Source organism: Cephus cinctus, unplaced genomic scaffold (genome assembly GCF_000341935.2).
Source record: "Cephus cinctus unplaced genomic scaffold, Ccin1 Ccin1_scaffold0204, whole genome shotgun sequence".
Taxonomy (NCBI): Eukaryota; Metazoa; Arthropoda; class Insecta; order Hymenoptera; family Cephidae; genus Cephus; species Cephus cinctus.
This window is the reverse complement of record NW_014332923.1, coordinates 89,331-112,326: the sequence shown is the minus strand read 5'-3', so window position 1 is coordinate 112,326 and position 22,996 is coordinate 89,331. Positions and strand designations below refer to the sequence as shown.

Here is a 22,996-nt window from a genome sequence, read left to right as displayed (position 1 = left end):
GAAGTAACCACGCATTAGTATATAATGAACTATTTAAAAAAGTCAAACATCGGTGGTCAGTTATAATTTCAAAGCTCGTGCTTCATCATTAATTGAGTAAAACAGGTTCTCTCCTCAGAACTGAGTGATGTTAGCTCTTGCACGATAGTACATAGCTTTGCTGAAAAGGCATCATTTTCAGCGGCACCCTTATCGATTAAATTATTAATAACATATAGAGTCAACATCATGCACAATAAACTGATCACACTCATCACAATATTTTTTTTTTCGAAAATCATCAATAGTGCTCGCATTTAAATCGATACACTTTATATTAGGATTACTATGAATAGACAATGTCCCCGACTCAACTGTACTATCTTTACCACCCAGAGGGCCATCGTTAACTTCATTATACGCGTCCTTAATAATATGAGGCTCAACGTTCTTTTTAATATCAACGCTACAACCGCTCTTCAAGCCAACTGGCGTAAACGTTACTGAATCATTTACAAAATCTCGTATTGATTCTATTCTGCCAAATAACCAAGAAATATTTAAAGAATCATTTAATTCATTGACATCTGAGTTTTCCTGGATTCATGCGTTTCGTAGATTAACCGGTACACTTTGATGATCCTCGGTAAACTCTTCATACAAGTGATGACTGTCATTACACAACTCATGTATATCACGATTCACAATCACTATTAATAATTATAGGCTGATATTCACCTTCCCCTTAGACCATTGCACCATTAACAATTGCAAGAACTAATACTGACGCTTCCTCAACCGAGCTACCCCCAATCATCGTCAGCTCACTAGGAATTTGACCTCCTTTTATGATTATCGATTTAGATTTATAAGTCAATATGCCACACGTCTTCATCAACCAGCCATTACCTAAGATCATTGCAGAAGTTAAACCTGGTACTACATAAAATATTTGCTCATCGCTAATATCTCCTATCCCGTACGGTATTAGTACCTGTTTCCTTACAATAGTCGATTTTAATCCGATTGCCGTAACTATATGCAGATTTGAAACTGGTAATTCTGCAATAGTCAAATGGTTCGATAATATTTGGCAAAAATATTCAGATACACGACTAATTTGACTGCCCGTGTCAACCATTGCGAAATAAGTACGCTGCCCTATTGCAACCGCCAAGTGTTTCCTCTACTATTAGACTGGCATTTCTTACTATCTTCTCCTTGAAGGTCCTCTTCAATTTCAGTAATAAAATTAAAATCATAGGTGTTGCTAGATGGACCACTATTCCCCAAACCTACTAACAGTTTTCCGAATTAGGAGCATTTTAATTTCTTTGGATGCACTATAATTTGGCGGTGGAAATCTCGTATCCGGTAGTACTAAATTATGATTGCTTTCTCTACGTGGTTTATGTGGTTCGTTTTGCCTTTTAGAATGACCTCCATTATACATACCAGTCCTTCTCGCTTACTGTTATCAGCACTTTGATAACTGGATTGTGCCTGTCCCTCCTCAATCACACCCATAATATTTAGTTGTCGATGCATCTTATCATTATTATTATCTTTTTTTTTATACATTTATGTCGCTCATTCTCAATTTCACGTGACTTGTCTAATTAGTCGAAGGCTTGCACCAAGGTGGTTGTATCTGCATAATCTACTGTAGCGACAATCTCCCGAACTCTTTTGGGCAATTGCTGCACAATCGCATGGTGCTTCTTATAAATACCTAAACGTGGACATAAACATTGCGAAGCTGGTACCTAATCATAAAAATATGCAAGTATACTTTCATCTGATAATTTATAACGCCCTTCTTGCCATCGAGTTTTTATGCGTATTCTAACTGAAATAGAGTAAAATTCCGCCTCTTTATTAACAAAATGTTGAAAATTTCGAAAATAGGACCAGTTTAATGCTCTTTCCGATAAGCATGTTTCTACTATTTTTAGTTTACTCTCCGGCGGTACATCTCTCAGCCTACAATATCTCTCTAGTTCGTGTAAAAATTGTTAACGATTAGACAGTCCAATATCCGACAATTTTGATAATGCTATTTCTACTTTATTACTCCGAATCTGCTCTACTAGACGTTCCATTATTGTTACACTAGCATCATTGTCATTGGCCGTACCTTCTCTACCCATTTGACTTCCCCTCAACTCAAGTAACGTTAACCTTTTTTCCTCCGTTGTTAATTCAGTCAGTAACAATTTCTCTACAGGAAGTTCTATGGATTTTCTGTAAGTGTTCCGGATGTGTAGTGCTGTGTCCTAGTGCAGTGCCCACCCGAGTGTCCTCTGAATACGGTTCTCGGCCTTCACGAATTAGCTGCACCAGCTTCAGTGAGGACTCTCAATTTATTAATTGGTGAAGGGATTTCAATTTGATACGTTCGATTCGTTCTGTTACGTTTTCGATTAGTTTCTCTCTGTATCCCGCGCTATTTGCCTGACGCTTACTCCGACCCTCTTTACCTGAACCTAGCAGCCTGAGCGGCCGTGCATTTCCGTAACCGTTCCCATTCGTGCATCCAGTTGCGTTTCCCGATTTTACGCGTCCCCAAAAATCGACAGGATCCGTTAAGTTATCGTCTCTTCTGATAGGTTCCGTCAGAGCTCTCGTTTTACGGAGTTGGGCCTGGTCCATCCCAACAACCCAGGTCATACCGGCTCGTCAATTCACAGTGAAAAAAGAATTGGCTGGCGCCAGCCTGGCTTGCGGATGCATGACCGAAGGGTGCACGGCCGAAGGTAACGTAGCTTGGTTCTCGGATTTTTCGTTATCGGTGTCGAATTCAGAAAATATGTTATAATCAATATAATGCTTCTGTCAGTCCGATCCGTCCCAGTCAGATGAAAATTGGCAAATTGGTACAATATTTGCCGTTTACCGAACAGGACGGGGCACTAGTTTAGTGGTGGGAGTACCCTTGACTAAATCGCTAGCAACTACGCAGTAAATTTAGCGCGAAATATAAAATGATCGTTACGGTACCTATCTTGGGTGGGTTTTAAACACCAAAGTCAAAGAAGCAAGCCATTCAACGTGGGGGAGTTATTTCGTTAAACGATCCCGATTAAGAATAAATACCGTTCTGTCAATTATTTTGGAAATGATATCGTGTCCCCTCTCGTTTTTGCCAGGAAATTTCTACATAGAATTCCTCACAGGATTACGCCTGATACGCTCGCACTCTATTCGTTTAAACGAGGGGGCAATGTCTCGTTATTTCAATAGAAAGTCGTACTGACTGAATGAATGGGTCCTCCTGGACAATGAAGCGCAAAATACAATTTAACATTAACGACGTACACAAACGCTTATTCGAGCCCCTTATTCACGAAGGAACTTTGATCGTGCTTCATTAGAAAAGTGAAAGATGGTGGAAAGCTTTGACTGAGATTCGCCGTTTAAAGGAGGACTGCAGAAAGAAAAATCGTATCTTCAAGTCCTGCTACAAAAAGCATTCTCAAGTATTTTTCATTTTAATTATAGCTAATTATATTATGCGATTATGTATAAGATTTCATAGAATAACAGCACTCTTTACCTAAATATTTCTACGGTTATGCGTGTCACAATCTGACGTGCAACTTCATGCAGATATACATTGTCGGCATTCGAAAGGAAAAGAATGACAGTAGAGAATGCAATAACCGAGGTTATTGACTTCATACCACTTTAAATTTGCACTGCCGATATATTTCAATATTACCTATTTCTTCCGCAAAGAAAAAGGACAAAAGCATCGATGGACCGACGATTGTCGCAGCATCCCTCAAGTTCCACGAATGCTCGATACAGATATATCTGAGCCACACGGACATTGTAAACTCCGTGTTTACCTTGTTATGCAATATTCCCCATTCACTTTTTATCCTTGTATTCGCATACAAATTTTGTTCGACGCTCTGCGGTGGCGCCATCGTCTCAACACGGCACTAGCTTCAAGCTCTCGGATGTATATTCCATATGGGTATGAATACAAGTATTCTATCGTATATGTAGTTCGTCCACGAGTTCAATGTCTTTGCGATAGTTCCTAGAGAATGTAATCCTTAGTAAATGACACGTAACTTTCCACAAAATCACGAAGATATATGTTAAAATATAAAAACATTATGTTTCAATGCAAAACCATGGAGAGGCAACAGGCAACTTTGTAACAAAAATGACATAAGGAGAGCCACGTGTGGTCTGCTAGAAATTTTATTATTTTCGATCTGTCAAAAGAATACATTGATTTCGTAGAGACTGACTTATAAGTATATGCATTGTATACACAAATCATGCGTGCACACTTTTTCATGGGATCAAAGAGGTTTCATAATAACTGACGATAATATATCCCTATACACGATAATATTATATATAAAACGAAAGGTTTTGAGAAAATAAAATATCAAAAGACCCTAGGTTCACGCGACGCAAAAGAGTTCATGGTCGACGTACTTCCGTCAGTCTGGCTGATTTTCAGAGTATTCGATACTTGCTCTTGGAACGCCATAACTTATGTCTTTCGCCGCATGAATGTATGCATGAGATAGGAACTTTCTGCTTTATGCATTGAGCACATGCCGATAACGTAGGACGCCCGTGTTTTACAGTATCTGCCTATTCCTGAATGCATTCGATCATTTAATCGCGATTGCTACGCTCCTATTGTTCGGCAACCTCTTGGCATCCCGTTTCGCAGCTTTTCGCCATTGCACACCTTTCTATGTACAATATATTGAAAAAGAGAACGGTTAAAAAGATTTTCGCATATTTTATACTGACAGCACTTAGGCTTTACGTGGTAATAACTTTTCCTTAGTTGAAAAGCTTTAAATAGCATCATTTATATAAAGCCGCGCGTATATGTAATAGACGATGCAATTAAAAGTTTCCGCTCAACGAACGGATAAGAATTATTGTAGAAAGAGAAAGAGAAAGATATGATGATGGTCATCAGCACAATTTATCTAGAACGAAGTATAAACCATCATGATGATTTATTAGGCTCCAGTAATCACTTTGGGGCAAATCTAGCAAATTATACATGAGTATGTACGCACTGTAATCTTATATTTACTATCAATGATGAAATTACTAATATATAAAAAAAATTAAAACTCGATATAAAATTCTGATTCTATTAAATTATTAATTTGAATTTAGATACCTTTATAAACGCGTAATTAACATTTAGTGATGTAAAGAAATACATTGTATATCGGTTTACATAAAGAAAAATCCGTCAACGGTATCAATCACTACGTATATATACATATACTATATAACGCCCCGACGTAAGCATAAAATTCTAGTTAAAATTTAAATAGTCATTCCATAATCATTCAGGCATACATACTCACTTCAGTTTATATAGATACTGATAATATTTTTCTTGTAGTTTTGCACTTCAGTAATAACGAGTTAAATCTTGTAGCTCGCCTGATGATATTTCTTTCTTATGGTGACAGTCATTTACAGAGGTGAATTGTGTACGATATTTGTTATTCTACATTCGGAATTGTCTATTAATATTTTAGAGTGTATCGGATGATTGATCAAGTAAAATAGCTCTGTTGCCTAAGAATTATAAGAGCAACTCACGAAAATATACTAAAGGGTAAGCATGACGCGTCAGATTTAACTGAAGTGTACATTAAAAATATCGAAAATTGAAAATATGAAGTGTTAAACTACAGCTTTTACCTTGTTGAATTTAAATAGTAATCTAAAACAGCTGAATTATCTCGTGCGCTGCATTGAATTTTACCCTGGACTGTGCATTATATTATTTTTCCTAACAGCGTGCGCAAAATCGAATTTTGCGCACGGGTTTGCGTGCGCAAAGTGCCTCATTCCCGCACTGTCAAACGCGTGTGCAAAATCGAATTTTACGCAGCTTGTTAGGAAAAATAGTATACGATACACGTGCGCATAGGCGTCTCCCGCACTCGTCTCTTTTGTCACCCTCGCTACGCTCGGGCGACAAACCCGACTCTTGCGGGAATCACCTACTTTGCGCACTTGTATCGTAATATACTATTTCATAACTTTGAAGTCAACCACGAAAAATATTGTGATTTTTTATGTTTTTCTGAAGACTTCTAAGATTTTTACTGTAGACTCTGGTAACAAATTCTTTATGTAACTTTTGGTTTCTTAAGAAGGTGGCTTGAATGTAAAGCAGTTACAATGGTTTCTTCCGAAGATGGATCATTATTCTGTAATTTTCAATAAAAATTTTATTCATGACAATGAGGACATTTTAATAACCAGAAAGTTGTTAAAAGCTATGTTTTTAGATGAACACGTGCAATCCTATGTAATTATTACTAATAATTATGAATGAGCGGTTATTAATCATAATCAAATGTGTCGTTGGGTTGTTACACATTCAGCACGTATAAGCAATGGTAGCCAATATGTTGGTAAGAAATGGTATCAATTTAATAAATTATTTTATAATTTACATTTATCTGTCTCAGTTACTCTCTCACAGATGTGCAGAGAATTGGAAATAAGTATTCGAAAAATATAATAATTCAATTTCATAAATGTAAGTTTCTTGAACAGTCTGAAAATGGTTCTGCCGTAGAGACCGAATGGATGAGATAATTTTAGTTGATGCAATGCTCCCAAATAACACTATATACATTTTGCAATTGTAAGAAAATATAAATCACTTTTTTGCTATATCAATCAGATTTTTTTTTTGTAAAGCAACAGAAACTTTTACATTCGGTAAAGGAAAATGTTACTGTGGAACGCAGTAAAAATTTCAAATAACAATATTTACCGTGTGCACTGTAAAAGTTACTTGTAGCCACTAAAAATATCGTATCTTATAACGTTATAAGCAATAAGTAATGAAATGGTAACGATGCCCCATGATTACTGGTTTCTATACGGTAAACTTTATCGTGAATTTTATCGGACGAATTAACGAAAAATTCTCTGCATGTGGCTTAAATTAAAATTTCGTAATTACTTGTAAATGTTGACTTTTGTAACGGATTAACGACTGAGTTCTTAGGTGATTTCAGAAATGTTCATAATATGGCAGGGCAATCGAATTATTTATCCCCTCCTGGTTACTTGTCGTGTAAATAAGAAGAAAATATCATCAGGAGAACTCGAAGGTTTATCTAATTACCAGTGAAGTTTAAAACTACAAGAGACAAATTATTATCAATATCTATATAAAACTGAAATGAATATGTATGCATGAATAATTATGCAGTGTTATTTGAAATTTTAATTAGATTTTTATGTTTCCGTCGTTGCGTTATACTACTATATATATATGTGGTGATCGATGCCGTTGATGGATTTTTTTCATGTAAAAATTTTTTTCATGTCTGTTTAGTTCTATATATCACTTAAGTTTAAATCACGCATTTATAAATTTTATATAATTTTATATAAAATGCATAATTTAATACAGTCATAATATTATACCGAGTTTAAATTGTTTTGCTTCCTAGAGGAAGCTACGTGACGGTGGAAAATTTCCCTGTCGAGGTTTTCATGTCACCATGTTCAGAATGTCCAAAACGTCGAGAAAACACGTTTGGAGAAAATGTCCGGACGTATGTGTATGTAATGGCATCCTAAAATTCAAACGTGTATAACTCGAGAACGGTTTTAGCTACATCTCCCCAATTTCGCAGGCATGTGCAGCTCTATAATACTTTCACTGACTATAATTTTCGGCATGATTCAAGCTACGGCTCAGATTTTATGTCGTTTTCAAATTCCCCAAAAAAGGACGTTATCATTATAGCGATCGCAAATTTCGTAATAATCGTCTAAATAGTTCTCGACAAAGAGATTTGTATCCAAGGTTGGTTGGTATAGCATTTGAGCCGAATTCATCGAGAAGTTTTGATTTTATATGTTGAATTTTTCGTAAAATTAAATTTATCAATATAACTCACGTCAACTTTGACCGATTTGAGCTCCAATTCTCCAAAAGTATAGAATATCATTTAGCCGTGATATGCCTCAAATTTGGCGGAGATCGGCAAAACGGATCTGATTATACATATATTCAAGTTTTTGAATTTCAGCCGATTCAAAAATATTAGGCCTGAAGAGATCATGCAAGAGATTTATCCTTATATGCGTTCTCTACAGTATGAAGCACCTCAAGTTGTGAGAGCCATGGGGACTCACGTTAAACAAGCTACAAGTTGAAACTTGCAATTTGCTTCCTCTGAATCGTCGGTAGTAGATGAAGATTCATCTATGAGGAAGCCAAAGATTAAAAAAAATTAAAAATGCTTCCTCATATACGGACTTCGTACACTATCTACGATTCGAAGGAAGCAAATTGCAAGTTTCAACAAGCAGCTTTTTGATATTGATAATTGCATTATTAAAGGTAAATATAGATTATTATTTAAAGCTGTGATATGATAATAATTTGTTTGTCGAGGTTTCAACAAGTAGCAAATATATTGCATAAAACATAAGAAATTACGTAAAAAATTGAACCACATACAGTAACGTCCAATTGAAGTGCAACGCTTGAATTTTTGTACATATCTGTGAAAGTATGACATATTTTTTAGGAAATTTCCTTCCCGTTCGAATGGTAAAGGTGTTATCCCGATCGGATACAAAATGGGATAAAACCTTCCCCATTCGAACGGGAAGGAAATTTCCTAAAAAACATGTCTTTGGTTTTTCAAAATCTGTCATACTTTCACGGATATGTAAAGAAATCAAGTGCTGCACTTCAATTGGACATTACTGTATATCTTAAGTTTTATAAGTGATATAAGTAAGAAAATATGATACTTTCAGTAAATTACTTAATATAACATAAAATAAAAATTACAATTAAAATTAACAGAAAGAGAGAGAGACAGAGAGGGAGAGAGAGAGAGAGAGAGAGGGAGGGAGAGAGAGAGGGAGAGAGAGAGAGAGAGGAGAGAGAGAGAGAGAATGGGATGGAATGTGCTAATAGCGAACGTTTCTCATCGGATTAGACGTTGGACTGATTTTTCTCTCGCACGAACGAACCGCCAACCAGCAAAGTCGTAACAGTCGTTTGATAAATTTTATGGAACTGAAGGAAACAATATTTTTGCTCAACTGCGTCCAGGTACTCGTGTAGTTCGATAGCTCTACCTGTTTATGACAGGTGGATAACAGTTATTCAGTCAAGCGATACAAGAATTGCTTATACTTTGTGAAGTATATCTATGTATACTGTATTTTATATATCCGATTGGTATATAGATATATGTATATGTCAACATGTGTGCACAATTCCTCAGTTTACCGTGTCTCGATAATGCATGTGTGCTTATGACATGAACGGAACCGCCAGGCGAATGTATCCGATCGAGTTCTTTTGCGAAACGGAAATAGGTGATTGATTTAAGGATTTTTTACCAACGTTTTACACTCGGTCTCCCTTTATTCAAACAGAGAATACAAGGCGTACAATTTTCTATATACTATTTCACATAAACCTCGTACGTGCGTGTACATGCAATTTCCAAGATATTTATTTGCAAGCGATTTCCTACAATGTTTTGTACTACTTTTACCTATCGCGTCCATTCTGGATATATAGATAAGCACTACGTGAAACATACGTATGGACAGGATACAAGGATTGCCCGATAAATTTCCATATACTGGAAAAAGAGATCAAAGTGAACGTATCTCTTTACACTTTGAATTTTTTTAAGAGTTAACTTTATACCATTCAACGGTATACGATACGGGAACGATAGGTCTATATGATGCTGAAATTTTGAATACAGTCAGGTTTAAGCTGTGGAAAGGGTTCGTTTGTTAAAGTCTGCTGAACCCTTTTGTAGCAGCGCCATCTGTGAGAATGGAAGGCACTACAATATATAAAAGACCAGCTACTCTTGATTTGTCAGCTTTCATCGCACTTATATTCTCAGCTTTGGGACTTTGGATGCGTGAGAGAAAGCGTAAAGAGGATACTTCGTATGCGCGGTGGTGAACTGCAACATGTTTCCTCTATCAGGAGGCCATCTCGCCCCCGTAACTGAAATGGACCGTCAAGCAACCCCCGTTGAGAATATCTCATAATATAGTCAACCTCTACTTCCATACCTAAATCCCCATCACATAACCCATATCCGCTCAACTTTAAACCGCTTCAACGCTGAATGTCCGTAGCGCGAAGTTTAAATGATTAATTGGGAGAAAAGTTGGATCTATAAAATCAAATAAAAACTGATATGGAATATAATTTAAATTTCAATTCTTATGCGAAATAGAATAGAGAAGCGAGAAGCTGCGCTTTCTGGTGAGAATAATTTTGACGGAAATAAAAGAAAGAACATGAGAAGGTACATATATAATCATGCTCGAAGGAGGAACGCCCCTACCAGAGGTCTCCCATTAAGCCAGATAAGGTGAAACGTGTTAAATTGAGCTTTCGGACTTACGATAATAAAATCCACCCTCCGCCCATAAGTACGGGCTATACTAGTTATAAGCGTGTGAACGTTCCCTTCTCAAAATGCCGGCCGGCGTTCTAATTATTTTCAGCCACTCGCGTAAAACGCAACTGAACTTCTCCACAACTTTCCATTCTTGTTATAAGGGTCGTATATTTACCTGTGTATGTACATATAGATATAGGTATATGTTATACGTTTATTGGGGGGGAGGAAAACTTCATCCGAAACTGACTATAATGGGGATGGGGATGACGTAAGGAGGGTGGAAGCAGAACGAGGAGAATGGCGGACGTCACTGTTCCTGGCACCTTCGCGGTACCTCTTACTATTTCCATGAGTCTCTCAGCACGATTAGTTTAAGCATTTTGGCTTTACTTGATGTTGAAAGACCTTCAAGTTTGTAACGGCGTCGTGACTATTCTCGAGTCACTTTGAGTTTTGTGTACTTTTTATTTTTAAGTACAACCCCATTATAAATACATGAAACTGAAATATTGACAAATAATAAAAATTTCCGATTTCAGCATAATGCATGCGCAAAAATATAAAATGTTAATATCGTATGTTTGTACTTAAAATTCCGAACGAACCACCGACGAATCTGACTAATATTTACACGAGGAATCAAGTTTTGCGTGTAAATTGCACAGTAATATTTTCAAACGTATAACACGACTGGTATCAATTTAGGGAATTTTCGGATATCCGAAAAGTTAATGTCTCATACCTTAATCCACGATTTTCAATTATTCATTTCATCAATCTAATTATAATTTATAAGAAATTTTAAGTTGCTCATATCGGCAGAACAGTCTGATCTGTAAGTTTCACTGTTTGCCCCGATGTTTGAAATAATAATTAGTCAACTGCTTATAAATTCTGTTGTATCAAGAAAGAATCCAACATCTTTTGATTTTCGAGCAGTTCTTCTATACTTTTTCTGAGCTACTCTCACATCAAGCCCACGATTATTTACTATAAAAACTGCGTGAAGAAACTTCAGCCTGGCACCAGAATACATCAGGTATTCGAGACATGCTACTTGGCTTGGTCGATAAGAGGTTCTGGCAGAGAGTACAATAATAATTATGCAGGGAATATCAGCATGAGAAGCAGTGGCATAGCAAGTAAAATAGGAGGCTCCCGGATACCAGAGTGAACCTGTGGTACTACCACCTTCCACCTGTTTTTTTATAAATAACAAAACTTTTAGTATAAACTTTTTTCATACTCAATTTCATATTCAATTTAATGCAATTCGTGATGAGATTACTACATCTTTATCAACCATAGACGAGAATCAATAAGGTGAAACCGTAACAAGGAGTAATTCGATTCTTAGCCATAATCTAAACCGATCAATCCAAGAGATAAAATAATCCTGACAGCTTCATGGTTTCTATATACCATCGAACATAATGGGTGTTAAAGAAAGTTACTAGGTTTGAAAACTGTCAGGACTTACCACGGAGGTTTTGATAATGTACTATTAATGAGGTGTTGTTGACGACAGGTCAGATACGCGACTTATCGTGTAAGTACTTGAGATCCTTCTACTTTGTAAATGTGGAAAATCGTAAGGCGATTTGCTTGTAGCTCGAAGTTCTTAGTTTGTCGTTGTCGTCAGTTTGGCATATCTTAAGAAGTCGTCGCTTGCTTTATCTTTTTTGTTGTTGTCAGAATAACAGCCATCTTCGCCCGTGAAATATCTACGAGTATAGGCAGCGCTCGGCTAGCGACAACAGTTTCAATTTAAATGCAAAACCGTATTACTCGCACGGAATAACTTCCGGCTTTTGAATCAGCTCTTCTTAGAGACTATCGATTCTGGTCGGAAAGAGTTTTCAGACGCTAAAGACAGTTTTGGATTTCGTTTCGTCGCTGTATATATATTACGTATCTATCCGTTATATACGCGTACCTGTATATATCTATACAATGTACGATTCCTCCAGTGTCGGGAAACGGCTTTCCTTAGGTGGGTTGTATTTACCCAAGTAATTAACTCAGGGAGTTTAGAGCGTTCGACCAGACAGCAACAGTCGCCAGTATTTTGCGCAGAGATTAAGCGTGGCACAATTGCCGTCTTGTTATTCGTCGAATCGAAGCTTATATTGCCATCCTGCGGAGCGTTGGCCAGTCTCTCCCACGGGGTTATCCTTTCTCTAGATTTAGTGTTCTTGATACGTGAGAATTATCGCGATTAAGAAGGCCAATTATTCGGATGGACAGTGGGACGGGTTCGACCTCAAAGTAACTGCCAAGTGGAATGCATCCGACGTAGTTAGATGTATGGGGGTCCGGCGAACGTGTTGGCTAGGATTACGGAAATGCGGGGGGTTAGCTCAGCTTCGTACCGGCGGCTAGCTGATGCTGAGTTACGTTCCTGGATATATCCCTCAACCTATTACCTTTAGCCTGACACAAATACACTATAGGTACCTTGATGACTATAGGTATCAACCTATGTACTATGGCTATCAAAATTCCGCCATAGCTTTACATCCGTAGTAAACGTTAAAGCACGGCCAAGCCTGTTACAGGCTTAAGATTTGTATGGCGTCAGGGGTTGCAACAGCTCGTCGGAAATTTTGTAATCCTCACCGTTGTTGGGTTAAAGTTATAACTTGGAAAAGTGTGTGGTCGTTATAAAACTTTATCGTTACTTCCTAGCCCGACTGTATGTGTTGCGCACGCTGATAGTGCGTATCGTTTATAATACGGTTTATAATATGGTTCATAATGTGGAAGGATTGTTTGTGTTTCATCAGTATAGGATCCCTGTTATTTACTTATAGACAGAAACTTGTTCAGAAATTCGAGAGGCTGCTGTAAATGATGGAGATTATAAGGGTTGATATTACTATCTATGATGATTATACCGACGCAACTTTACCACAAAGTCGTTCTAATTTATCAGTTTTACGGTACCGATCGAACGTTATCGCGCAAAGGGCATCGCTTTTATCGGTTATTATATCGCGTATGCGTCATTTTTTTTTGTGATTTCATCCTCTGTAGGGTGCATGATGTACCGGTGCTTTCAACAAGAAATTCGATTTGGCACGTTGACCAGTCGGGCCTATATGCGAAACCATCAATATAACACTGGCTATCGACAAAATATTTCTTATTTTTATTTTTCTCAAAATCGCCAAATGTCCCCTAAGATTTATTGCGACTTTCCTAATACTCTATGTCATGGGACTCTAATACAGGTATACTGTGACTACGGTATGAGGTTCAATCTTAAAAAATGGCAACAGAAAAACACGTGCTACAAATCATCCACGTATATCACGAGTGAATTAATCTCATGTTGCTCACATCCACTGAGCGACACTTGTTGAGAGTCGCAGCTTCAAGTGATCCCGATGGAGATGTGATACTCTTCATAGTATATCAATTCGCTTTTCCCGCCACTGCCGATAATGAATTACTAACGGGCGTTCTGGGTGACAAAGCAGACAACAAGGTTATATTTATGAATATAGGGCGTTTATCGCAGTTTCGGAGTAGCTTTAAGTAGGGTGGCTCCTGTCAAGCTGTTTTCGGAGGTTGATTAATTAGTCTTGGATATACAGGGCTACCTATTCTCTCCCCTTTACCATACTCCTTCTACCCTTCTTCTCATCCGCCATCACATCCGCCACCTCTACATCGAACACCTCTTATGCTTCCTACCCCTTTAGAATTAGCCCTCGGCCGTTACCTTCATCGCTTCGATCATAACCATACTCCTCTCTTGTTTACCATACCTTTCAATGCACTGGAAGTAATTATCAATCTTGTTAAACAAGATTTTCTAAAGAGGCTTCTTCGCCAGTATAAAAAAGCTACGTTTCCTATCTGATGACCGTGCGAGTATGGATGATAAATTATTGTGATTAGTGATTACGTTTCCATCAGTATTTACCACTTACAACGCTCTTCTTATCTCTGTGTTCTTTATAAATTGGAATTCTTAAAAAACTTCACACATATATCACCAATTCAATTATATATTTATATGCATAGCTATTATAATTAAAATTACCTATCGCACCCATGAAGAAATAAAATATGATTAGGACACCCGATATATGATCATACATGTCTTTGTGCATTCGTTGTACAATTCGCAAAGAGGGTAGAACTTCCCTACAGCCAAGATATTCACCATTCAAAGCCTAGAACGGTCAACTAGGAGACTGCTTGAATTCGGGGTAGTAGAAGGAGTGGGATGGGTTTAGGGATGGGGTTAGGAATAGTAGAGGTTTAAACTGTCTGCAAAGTTAGCCCCTTGTGTGGGATTCTGGCACCAATGCGATGGCGAATCCAACGAGATCGAGACAATTGTGGTGGTACCTTTACCCTCATGTAAGTATAATAAAGAGGACGTTGGTATCTGTGCATACGCCACACAGTTAGTACGCTATACATGGGCGTGTTCAGCTTCAAATTGTGTGAGCATAGTGAGTTGATATATTTTACGAATGCGAGTGCACTGGAGAGAGTTAACCAGAGTACGGCATTGTTGGGAGTAAACTCATTACAAACGATAGAGGTTAAGTAGTCAGAAGTGTATCTTGCGTGGAAAACCGGCCTCGGCCGCTAATGTACCGAAAGTAAATGTTATATGCTGAGGGTTTACCAGTCTCCCAGTGTATAAGGTAGAGAACGGAAGCGGGAATCGGGATTGGGGCTATAGGGTTGGATTTTCCACTGGGAAACTCTCTCACAGTAATACTGTCAATACGCAACGCCCTTCGCCTTATTAAGCACGTCCACTATGCTTCCAACAAGCATATTGTCCTCCGATGAATCGAAGCAAAAATTACATTCTCTCGTTACACGTGCGCCCTTACGGGATTGGGACTGTTAATATCTCAATTCAAATGCGCAATCGAATTTGTTAGCATAGTAGAAACTCGTGGATAGAATCATCAAGATACCCAGTAGATTTCTTAATTACGTTTAAGAGTCATCCCTCGTAGATGGCACCAATTGGAAATCAGTTTCAAGTATCCGGTTTCTCTATGAAGAAAAGGGTACGGTAAGCTGAAAATGGTATATTTCTTTATTTTAGAAATGAAATTACTTTGGCTCTTTACAAGAGTGATGGTAATGTGAACAAGTCATATTTAGCTGAGAACGTATGACTTCGTAAAACGACATGTGGAGCTAACTCTGTTAGATTTTTTTTGTACCGTTTCTACGTGGCTTTGGAATTTTATATGAATTGTGTATGAAGATAGGTTATGTACAAATGTGCATGTGTTCCTGCCATGTGTAGACGTTGGAGGTTCATCCTCTACCGTGTTTGCTTATGTGTGTACGCATACCTTACACACTATATTCTAAGGTTTAGTGTATGAAGGTGCATCACGGTACTCACATCCTCTGCATTTCCATCTGCTTAGCAACGAAATCCGCTTTACCTTACAATGGATAGAGTGCTTTTCTATTACTTATTGATTGCGAGATGTAGATTTATATTAAATTAATGGATGAATTTATTGTTTTGAAGCAAGAGGGCGTTTCTTAGCCTCTAAAGTCTCTTGTCGTTGCCAACTCGTAAAGTCAAAGAAATCGATACCTCACAAACCAAAGAAAAAAATATTGTATCGATTAATATTAGTTTCAACCAACTAAATCTGGCGGTGGCGGGCGGCGAAATAAATATTTGCTTAAATAAAAACAATTATTTAACTATGCAAACAATTTTAATAAAATAAACTTAAGTTCGATTAATTATTGTATATCGAGGAAAACCTGATACATAGGAATAATAAAATTTTTAACTTAAGTAAATATCTAGTTTTTTAAACTCACCTATTAACTACCCAGATAGACTTATGTGATTAAACACAACGTTCAGCAAGGTTCATAATGTGATGTGTCAAAAAATTATTTTTCATCACGCTATGAGGTATACGTAAACCTATCATATGTTTTAGTAGATATTTTGATAATTATAAACAGGTCTATCTGAGTGGTGAGAAGAATCGACCAATCTGCGTTGGATATATCCAATTTCGTAACGTTTCTTTTTTTAACCATCTTCCCTACTTCTGCCTAGGCGCTAACGACAAAAATTACACAAGACCCGACCAGAATCTTACCGCATGCCCTGTCTAGATTATAGACATTTTTAAAAGAAATTTCCTTACTACCCATTTGGGCATGTAGGATTAGCACAAAAAAACGTTTAAACTGTTTTGATATTTTTTAAATAGAAACATAAAATAAGTAATAGACATATTGGCAAAATTGTATTATTAAAACAACATTTAAAAATTACTCATGTACATTTTACTATCTGCGATGCCGTGAGCGGGATTTGAACCTGCGGTTGTCAGGATGCGTAAATTGAAAATTCTAACCTTATAGTCACTTAGCCATCGACCCGATTTGTACGTGTTGCTTCAGATAAAAGTGATAATTAATACAGTATATATGAATACCATAAAGTTTGTAGAATTCCTCTGAAAATATGATCTTTATATTGCTCATAAGTCTTAACAAATGTGTGATAGACTAAATGTGACAAACATAACTTTACGGAGTATTTTCAAGAGCATTTGTTAGGATTTAGAAAAAAGATCTTGATTTTTCAATAATTATACCAAATGTTATATTAAAATGTTTTATATTATATCAAAAAGATTTATGCCTGATTGTTGACTTTTATCGTTAGTTCATGCATTTCACAAGCACGTGCTTAATCGTTATGATTGAGCATTGCCGAAATATTTATCAGTTTGGCACACACATTGTACCAAATCGAATTTTTTTACAGTTCATTATATTCACAGTAAACAAACAGACGAATTCTGTCCTGGATGTTGATGAGGCCCAATCAATAAATTATTACTATAACAAGGATCTATCTCTACTGAATTTACAATTAGATTATTAACTCTTGGGATACTGGAGAATGTCTAGTTTGGGCTCAGATAGTCTTCCATAATTGGGTAAGAGTAAATAGTGACAGTTTAGCAATTCGGCGTATTGGCTGGTGCCACACCGGGTGTTAACTAGGTTTCGATTATTGGGGATGCCTAGTCTCAACCCTGCCGGGACCTTTTCGTTATCAAGTGATTAAGAAATGTCTACTAGGGAAACCATGTACACGTAAAATCCGTTCTGAAAACTAGCGTGATTCTACCAAGGAACTGTCACGTAAACTTAGGCTAGTACACCTTGGGAAAGAGCCAATCGCGATCTATTTTAGCGGTCGGACATAGTGGTGTAAACCACGATTGGTCCTACCTACGTGTTCATTATTAGGGATGCCTGGTCTCGGCCTGGCTGGAGCCTTTTTGTTATCGGGGAAACGACTAGGAAATTTCTACTAGGGGAAGTGCATGAATAATGAATACCTGGGATAAAAGAATTATTATATTCGTTTTCATCTAATCATATCTGATCCGATTTAAATCTTTACAAAAACTCACTATAAAAATGTAAATTCTATATAAATAATATTCTCAAAGAGTAGTTTTATTCAGAAATGGGTTCATTGAAACTATTTCAGAAAATATAATTTGTATAGAATTGTTATAGAGTATCTTTGTCAAACTTTAAATCTGACCAAATAGTAACACATTTTTCATTTGAATTTATTCCGTTTTGTGTAATTATATATAGTTATATATGATTAGGTATTATTATTTACCCGAGAGGGACAATCTCTCGTACCCATTACTCTCTTCAGAAAGGTGATTATACTTTATAGAGTTTTTCATTGCTTTATTAACATTATCTTTAGATGTTGTTTGTACAGTTAAATAAAGTAAATGCATAAAGTATGTACCAACAAACGCATTCAGGTTAACTATATTTATTGATTGTTTAATAAGAGTCTGATGACTGTAATATAAATTAATGATTGATCTATATGACAAAGTACGATAAAAATATTGCGTGTCAAGACTATTACAAGGATTTAATATAACTATACAGTTATTTAAATCAATATTCAATTTCTAACTCTATTCAAAATCTGCTTAACTGCCCTTGTGTTCTTCCATAGGTATTTCGAAGGATTGAATTAAATCGCGATGTTGAGTAGCTTATAATATCCAATTGAATAATTAGTTTATACCAACCAAAGCATATTATTTGTTATAACTATTTGGCGATTGAAATAATCATTGCTCATTCAACTCAATGCGATTTATGTTGGCTGAGTATATTTGATGAATTTAACTAAACCTTTTGTTTTTTTTTTGCTTAAACACCGAAGTTCAATTACAAAAATTTTTGATGAACCCTTGAAACATCTAAACTGTAATTGTAAAATTTGGATCTTATAACGTGCGAACCGTTAATGGTTATACAAGAATTGTTCAAGAAGAGTCTTAGAGACAGAAGGAAGTTAGAGACGAAAATTCTTAATTACTCTTGGGAAAAACTTATTTTAATAGCTTTCTCTGTTGGCATTTCCAAGTCAACGGATGGATGCGGACTCTCGAAATTTATTGCTCCTAAAGCTTTTGTATTCAAGTCGCTGTAGGTAGATACGTAATAACAGAAATGAATGTTTCGTCAAAAAGACCGTAACTGCAAGGCTTTATGTAAATGTCAGGCATTCCTTTGGCAAACTCTCTTGAATGCTTTCCCGTGTCAAATCAGACATTTCTTGACTGCTACTTGTATCATTATGTCAGTCGTTCTTCACGTTTTATCGTACTGATTATATTCTGGCTACGTTATTAACCAACTCTGACAAATATTCCCGGTTTATCTTCCGTCATTGAATTCTAAATACGATTCTCTATCTCTCACCTTAGTACGCGTTTGCTTTTTTTTAATATATCGCACTCCTGCTGCTCGGCGCCCATTGTGGCATATCGTGGCTCGTACGATTTTCTTTTTTCCCTTTTTTCATTGACAGTACTCGCTGCTTTCAACTCGAAGTGCCGGAATCGCTCAGAATTTTTCCAACTCAAATTCACACATTCTCTACGTGTATCGAGAATTCTTCAACAGGCAGGCAGATCCTTGCGCGAACAATTCGCGTACATTGCAACAGTACAAGTACAATATATGCACTCATGCAAAAGTAGAAAAAACGATTTGGAAATGGAACTCCAAGAGATGTTTCGGATATCAAGATGAATACAGCCGAAAATCGCTGAGTTATACCGGCAAATATTGCGAGGGTTGAAATATATGCAAACTCAGGCTGCAGCTTTGTTCGTGGCAATCACATTCTGTGGCAGCCATTTTTTCAAACCACATACATACAGAGTCAAACACAGGTGCTATCGTACGTCACGTTGTAGAATACCTCATGATCCGAGTTACGCGGCTGTTTGCGTGGATTAATAATTATTACTCCCTATCCATTTGCTCTAACGGTTGACATTCCAGCCAAAACTCGATCGCACCACTGGAGATGTATCATCGCAAAGCAATCTGCCAGTGAACTATTTCTTTGTGTAATTTTCAACGTTCGCCGACGCATTGTAACCTACTCTTATTCAATGAAATCATCGAACAAAGACTCACAAATTGATTACATGGCATTTCGATCGAGCCTTTGATCACAGACGCGTGTACATTACCATGGACACTGGTACTTTGGGTCCGACATTTCCGCACGGAGTATTCGCACTGGGTGAACGAATAAAAACCGTATGTGTTTTCTGGAATTATTGGTTCGTCCGAATTGATTTAGGTTCCAACGTGGCTTTGATCGTTTCTGGACGCACGTCAATCGTGACATTGTTGCTACACAAAATCGTTACGAGGGTGATTTCACGGTGCCTTTGGCGAAATTTAATTTCAAGCACCATGGCAACTGTTGCCATTGAATGTCTGAAGAAGATACAGACGGTACCTAATATACGAATATAAGGAAAGTCAGGTATAATAATAAGTACGTACCTATTTCAAGGGTTTCTCAGAATATACTCTCAGCAAAAAGCACTGAGTGGAGGAAAGCGATTCGTGGATTCAATTATCTTCAGCGATCCTTAAGCTTCCAATCGTATCGCTTGGATTTACGTTCAGAGGCTTCACTGAAAGTGTCAGATCTGGAAGACAGGACAGAGCATTAGGTGCGGGGCTATAGGTACTTTACTATACTATATTGTATAAAGAAGCACAACGGCGGAAGGAAGAGCGAGGGGAAAACCAGCGTTAGATGCAACCCCAGATATTCTCACGTGGGAGTTACTTTTCCAAGACATTTTTTTAAGTTGAATCGTAACCCGAACGGCTGCGTTATTAAAACAGTCATCCGTGCAGTAGCGTCAGCCGTGAGACAATGGTCTCAGTGCCGATTGTGAGTTCTCCAGTTCATCCCTTCTCTGTGCTGCTAGAGCCTGAATCGTGAATGGTGGCAGTGTGGATGCTGCAGGAAGCTCATTAGGCATGGCCCGAGGTATTCTAGCCCTTGGCTTTCCGTGTTTCCCTATGCAATCCTGCCTACGTGGTTCTGTCGTTTCTTCCTCATCAACAATTAGAAAACTCCTGGTTGCCACAGTTCCCACCTTCTTCGCATACCATGACACGATTATACCTGCTTCTAGTATGTGGGTACGCTCATAAACTATACCTAGGAATACATATAGTATATTATTACTTTCCTCTCGGTTTCGACTTTTTATTTTTTTTTCCAACGTATTTTACATGCCTTTCTCTTGCACAGCTTTTTATCCGAGTTTTAGCTTAGTTTTAGTTGAGCGTAGAAGGTCGCACAGAGAGGAGCAATGAGAATTCCTGAGGATACGTTGTATTGATATTGATTCACGTAATTGGACGTGGTAGATGTACTGCATTCCTGTGCTTTCGAATCCAAATTTAATATTCTCGGGGAGCAAGTTTCTCATTTTTCCCTCACAGTACCTTCTTCTTGCATTTTTCGACGGATTTCTGAGTTTGACTTTACTTAAACGAAGATAGCGTACAATTTACCTGTCCAGACCCTTTTCTATATATCTAGATTCGATACGTGCGTATCTAGTCGAGCAGCAAGAATAAATTTTCGATCCGATCTCACAAGGAGGATCGTAGAGCCGCGCATAATATTATAGCACTGCCGATGAAGCTCCCGTGGACTATTCCAGCAACTTGGGACAAGTTCAAATGCAAATAGAGCGAACAACTTGGCGGTATCGTGCAAGGAGAGTGAAGTTTGAAGTTAGTTGCGGGTTGGTATAACCTACCTAACGATTTGCCAGGTGGGGCGCGGAGTGATGTGTCGTTTACATGAGGCGTCTGAGTGGATTAGGCCAGCCGCCAGGGTTCTACGAGGCAGATTTGAATTTACCATCAAAGCTTGGAAGTGACGTCAATCAATTCCACTCGCCATCGTAAGAAAACTGGGCATCGATAAATTGCAGCAGCTTCGTTTAGGATTAATCGGAATCACCGACAGCCCAGTGGCTATTGCCTTAGCAGGACGTCCGGCGTCGGTATCGGCGTCGCTGACAGAGGGGAACGATAGGATTGTGACTGTGCAGATCTCGACACGGCAGAAAAGCAAAAACCTTTCCGATAATTAAAGACAAACACAGAGATAAACGCCTGCGGGAGATTTGAGACGCGGGAAAGCGTCAAAGATCACGATGAAATCTGGGAAAACTTTATCTACACAGCCTCTAACTCCATTTCTCTTCCAATAAGTACCCATATCTGACTTATGGATTCTCGCGTGAAGAAGTTTGTCACGACGCCTGTGTCATAGTTGAGAACGAGGAGAACGAAGGGGAGGGGAGAGAAAGTCACTGAAATAGAAAAAACTTCTATTCTGGAAGAAAAATCCTGACGGATAAAAATACGAAGGGTGAGGGACAAGTTATTTTTTTCTCTTTCTATAGAAAATTCCTGGCTTCTGGAAGCTTTCGACAAATCGTCCAATACAATTGGAATATTTTTGAGGCGAGGAACGAGGCGCAACGTCGCTACGTAGGGAAACTGAAAATGCCTGTGCGTCTACCCCGAGGCTACGTCTTCCCGGCACTGATGAGTTGCAGCTTCAAATGAATGATGCTCGTAGGGGGTAGCTTCACAATAGTGAATTTCTGAATAAGAATGTCCTCGAGTCGAGTGTCCAGGCGAAGTCGGTGAACGAGAGTTTCTACGCTAATAAGCATCCTGGTTCGCGCGAAGTCTTTATCATTCTAAATCCCATATCTGATAGAGTAAGAAGGAACAAAATTATTAAGAAACATAAACTTCCGGTGGCATCTCTGTGTTCATGTGTGTATTGCATAGTAATATAATTCCATTCACAAAGTTTCGAATTGGTTTCTTTTTAAGGGTTGAATTCATGTACCACAATTGTATCTTGATCTAATATACAACTACATCCGATGACATAACGAAAAAATTTATAACGAAGAATTATGTTATCAAGCAATTTTTATTACATCTTTAAATAAAATTTATGTATATCAAAGAATTAAATTAATACAAAAATATAATGGCGAAACCTTTTCAGTAATAATTCGATATTGTCTGTTCGGCGTGGAATCTAACCTAGTTTAATCAGTTCATCATCGGTCTAATCAGCTTGCTAGGGAGACGATTCCGCGAGGCGTGGACTGAACGATTTCACGCAAAAACTC

At 37.6% G+C, this 22,996-nt stretch overlaps 1 protein-coding gene across 2 annotated transcripts in view; it reads right to left on the bottom strand.

Moving 5' to 3' along the window:
* Positions 1–22,996, bottom strand: part of LOC107264952 (lachesin) — a 68,652-nt gene that overhangs the window by 16,535 nt on the left and 29,121 nt on the right. The window contains exon 2 of one of the 2 annotated variants that reach the window (XM_025082161.1): positions 20,310–20,458. The exons of the other annotated variant lie outside the window; for it this stretch is intronic. The gene's annotated coding sequence lies outside the window, so the exon portion shown is untranslated. The remainder of the gene's footprint in view (positions 1–20,309; positions 20,459–22,996) is intronic. 2 annotated transcript variants of the gene reach the window in all.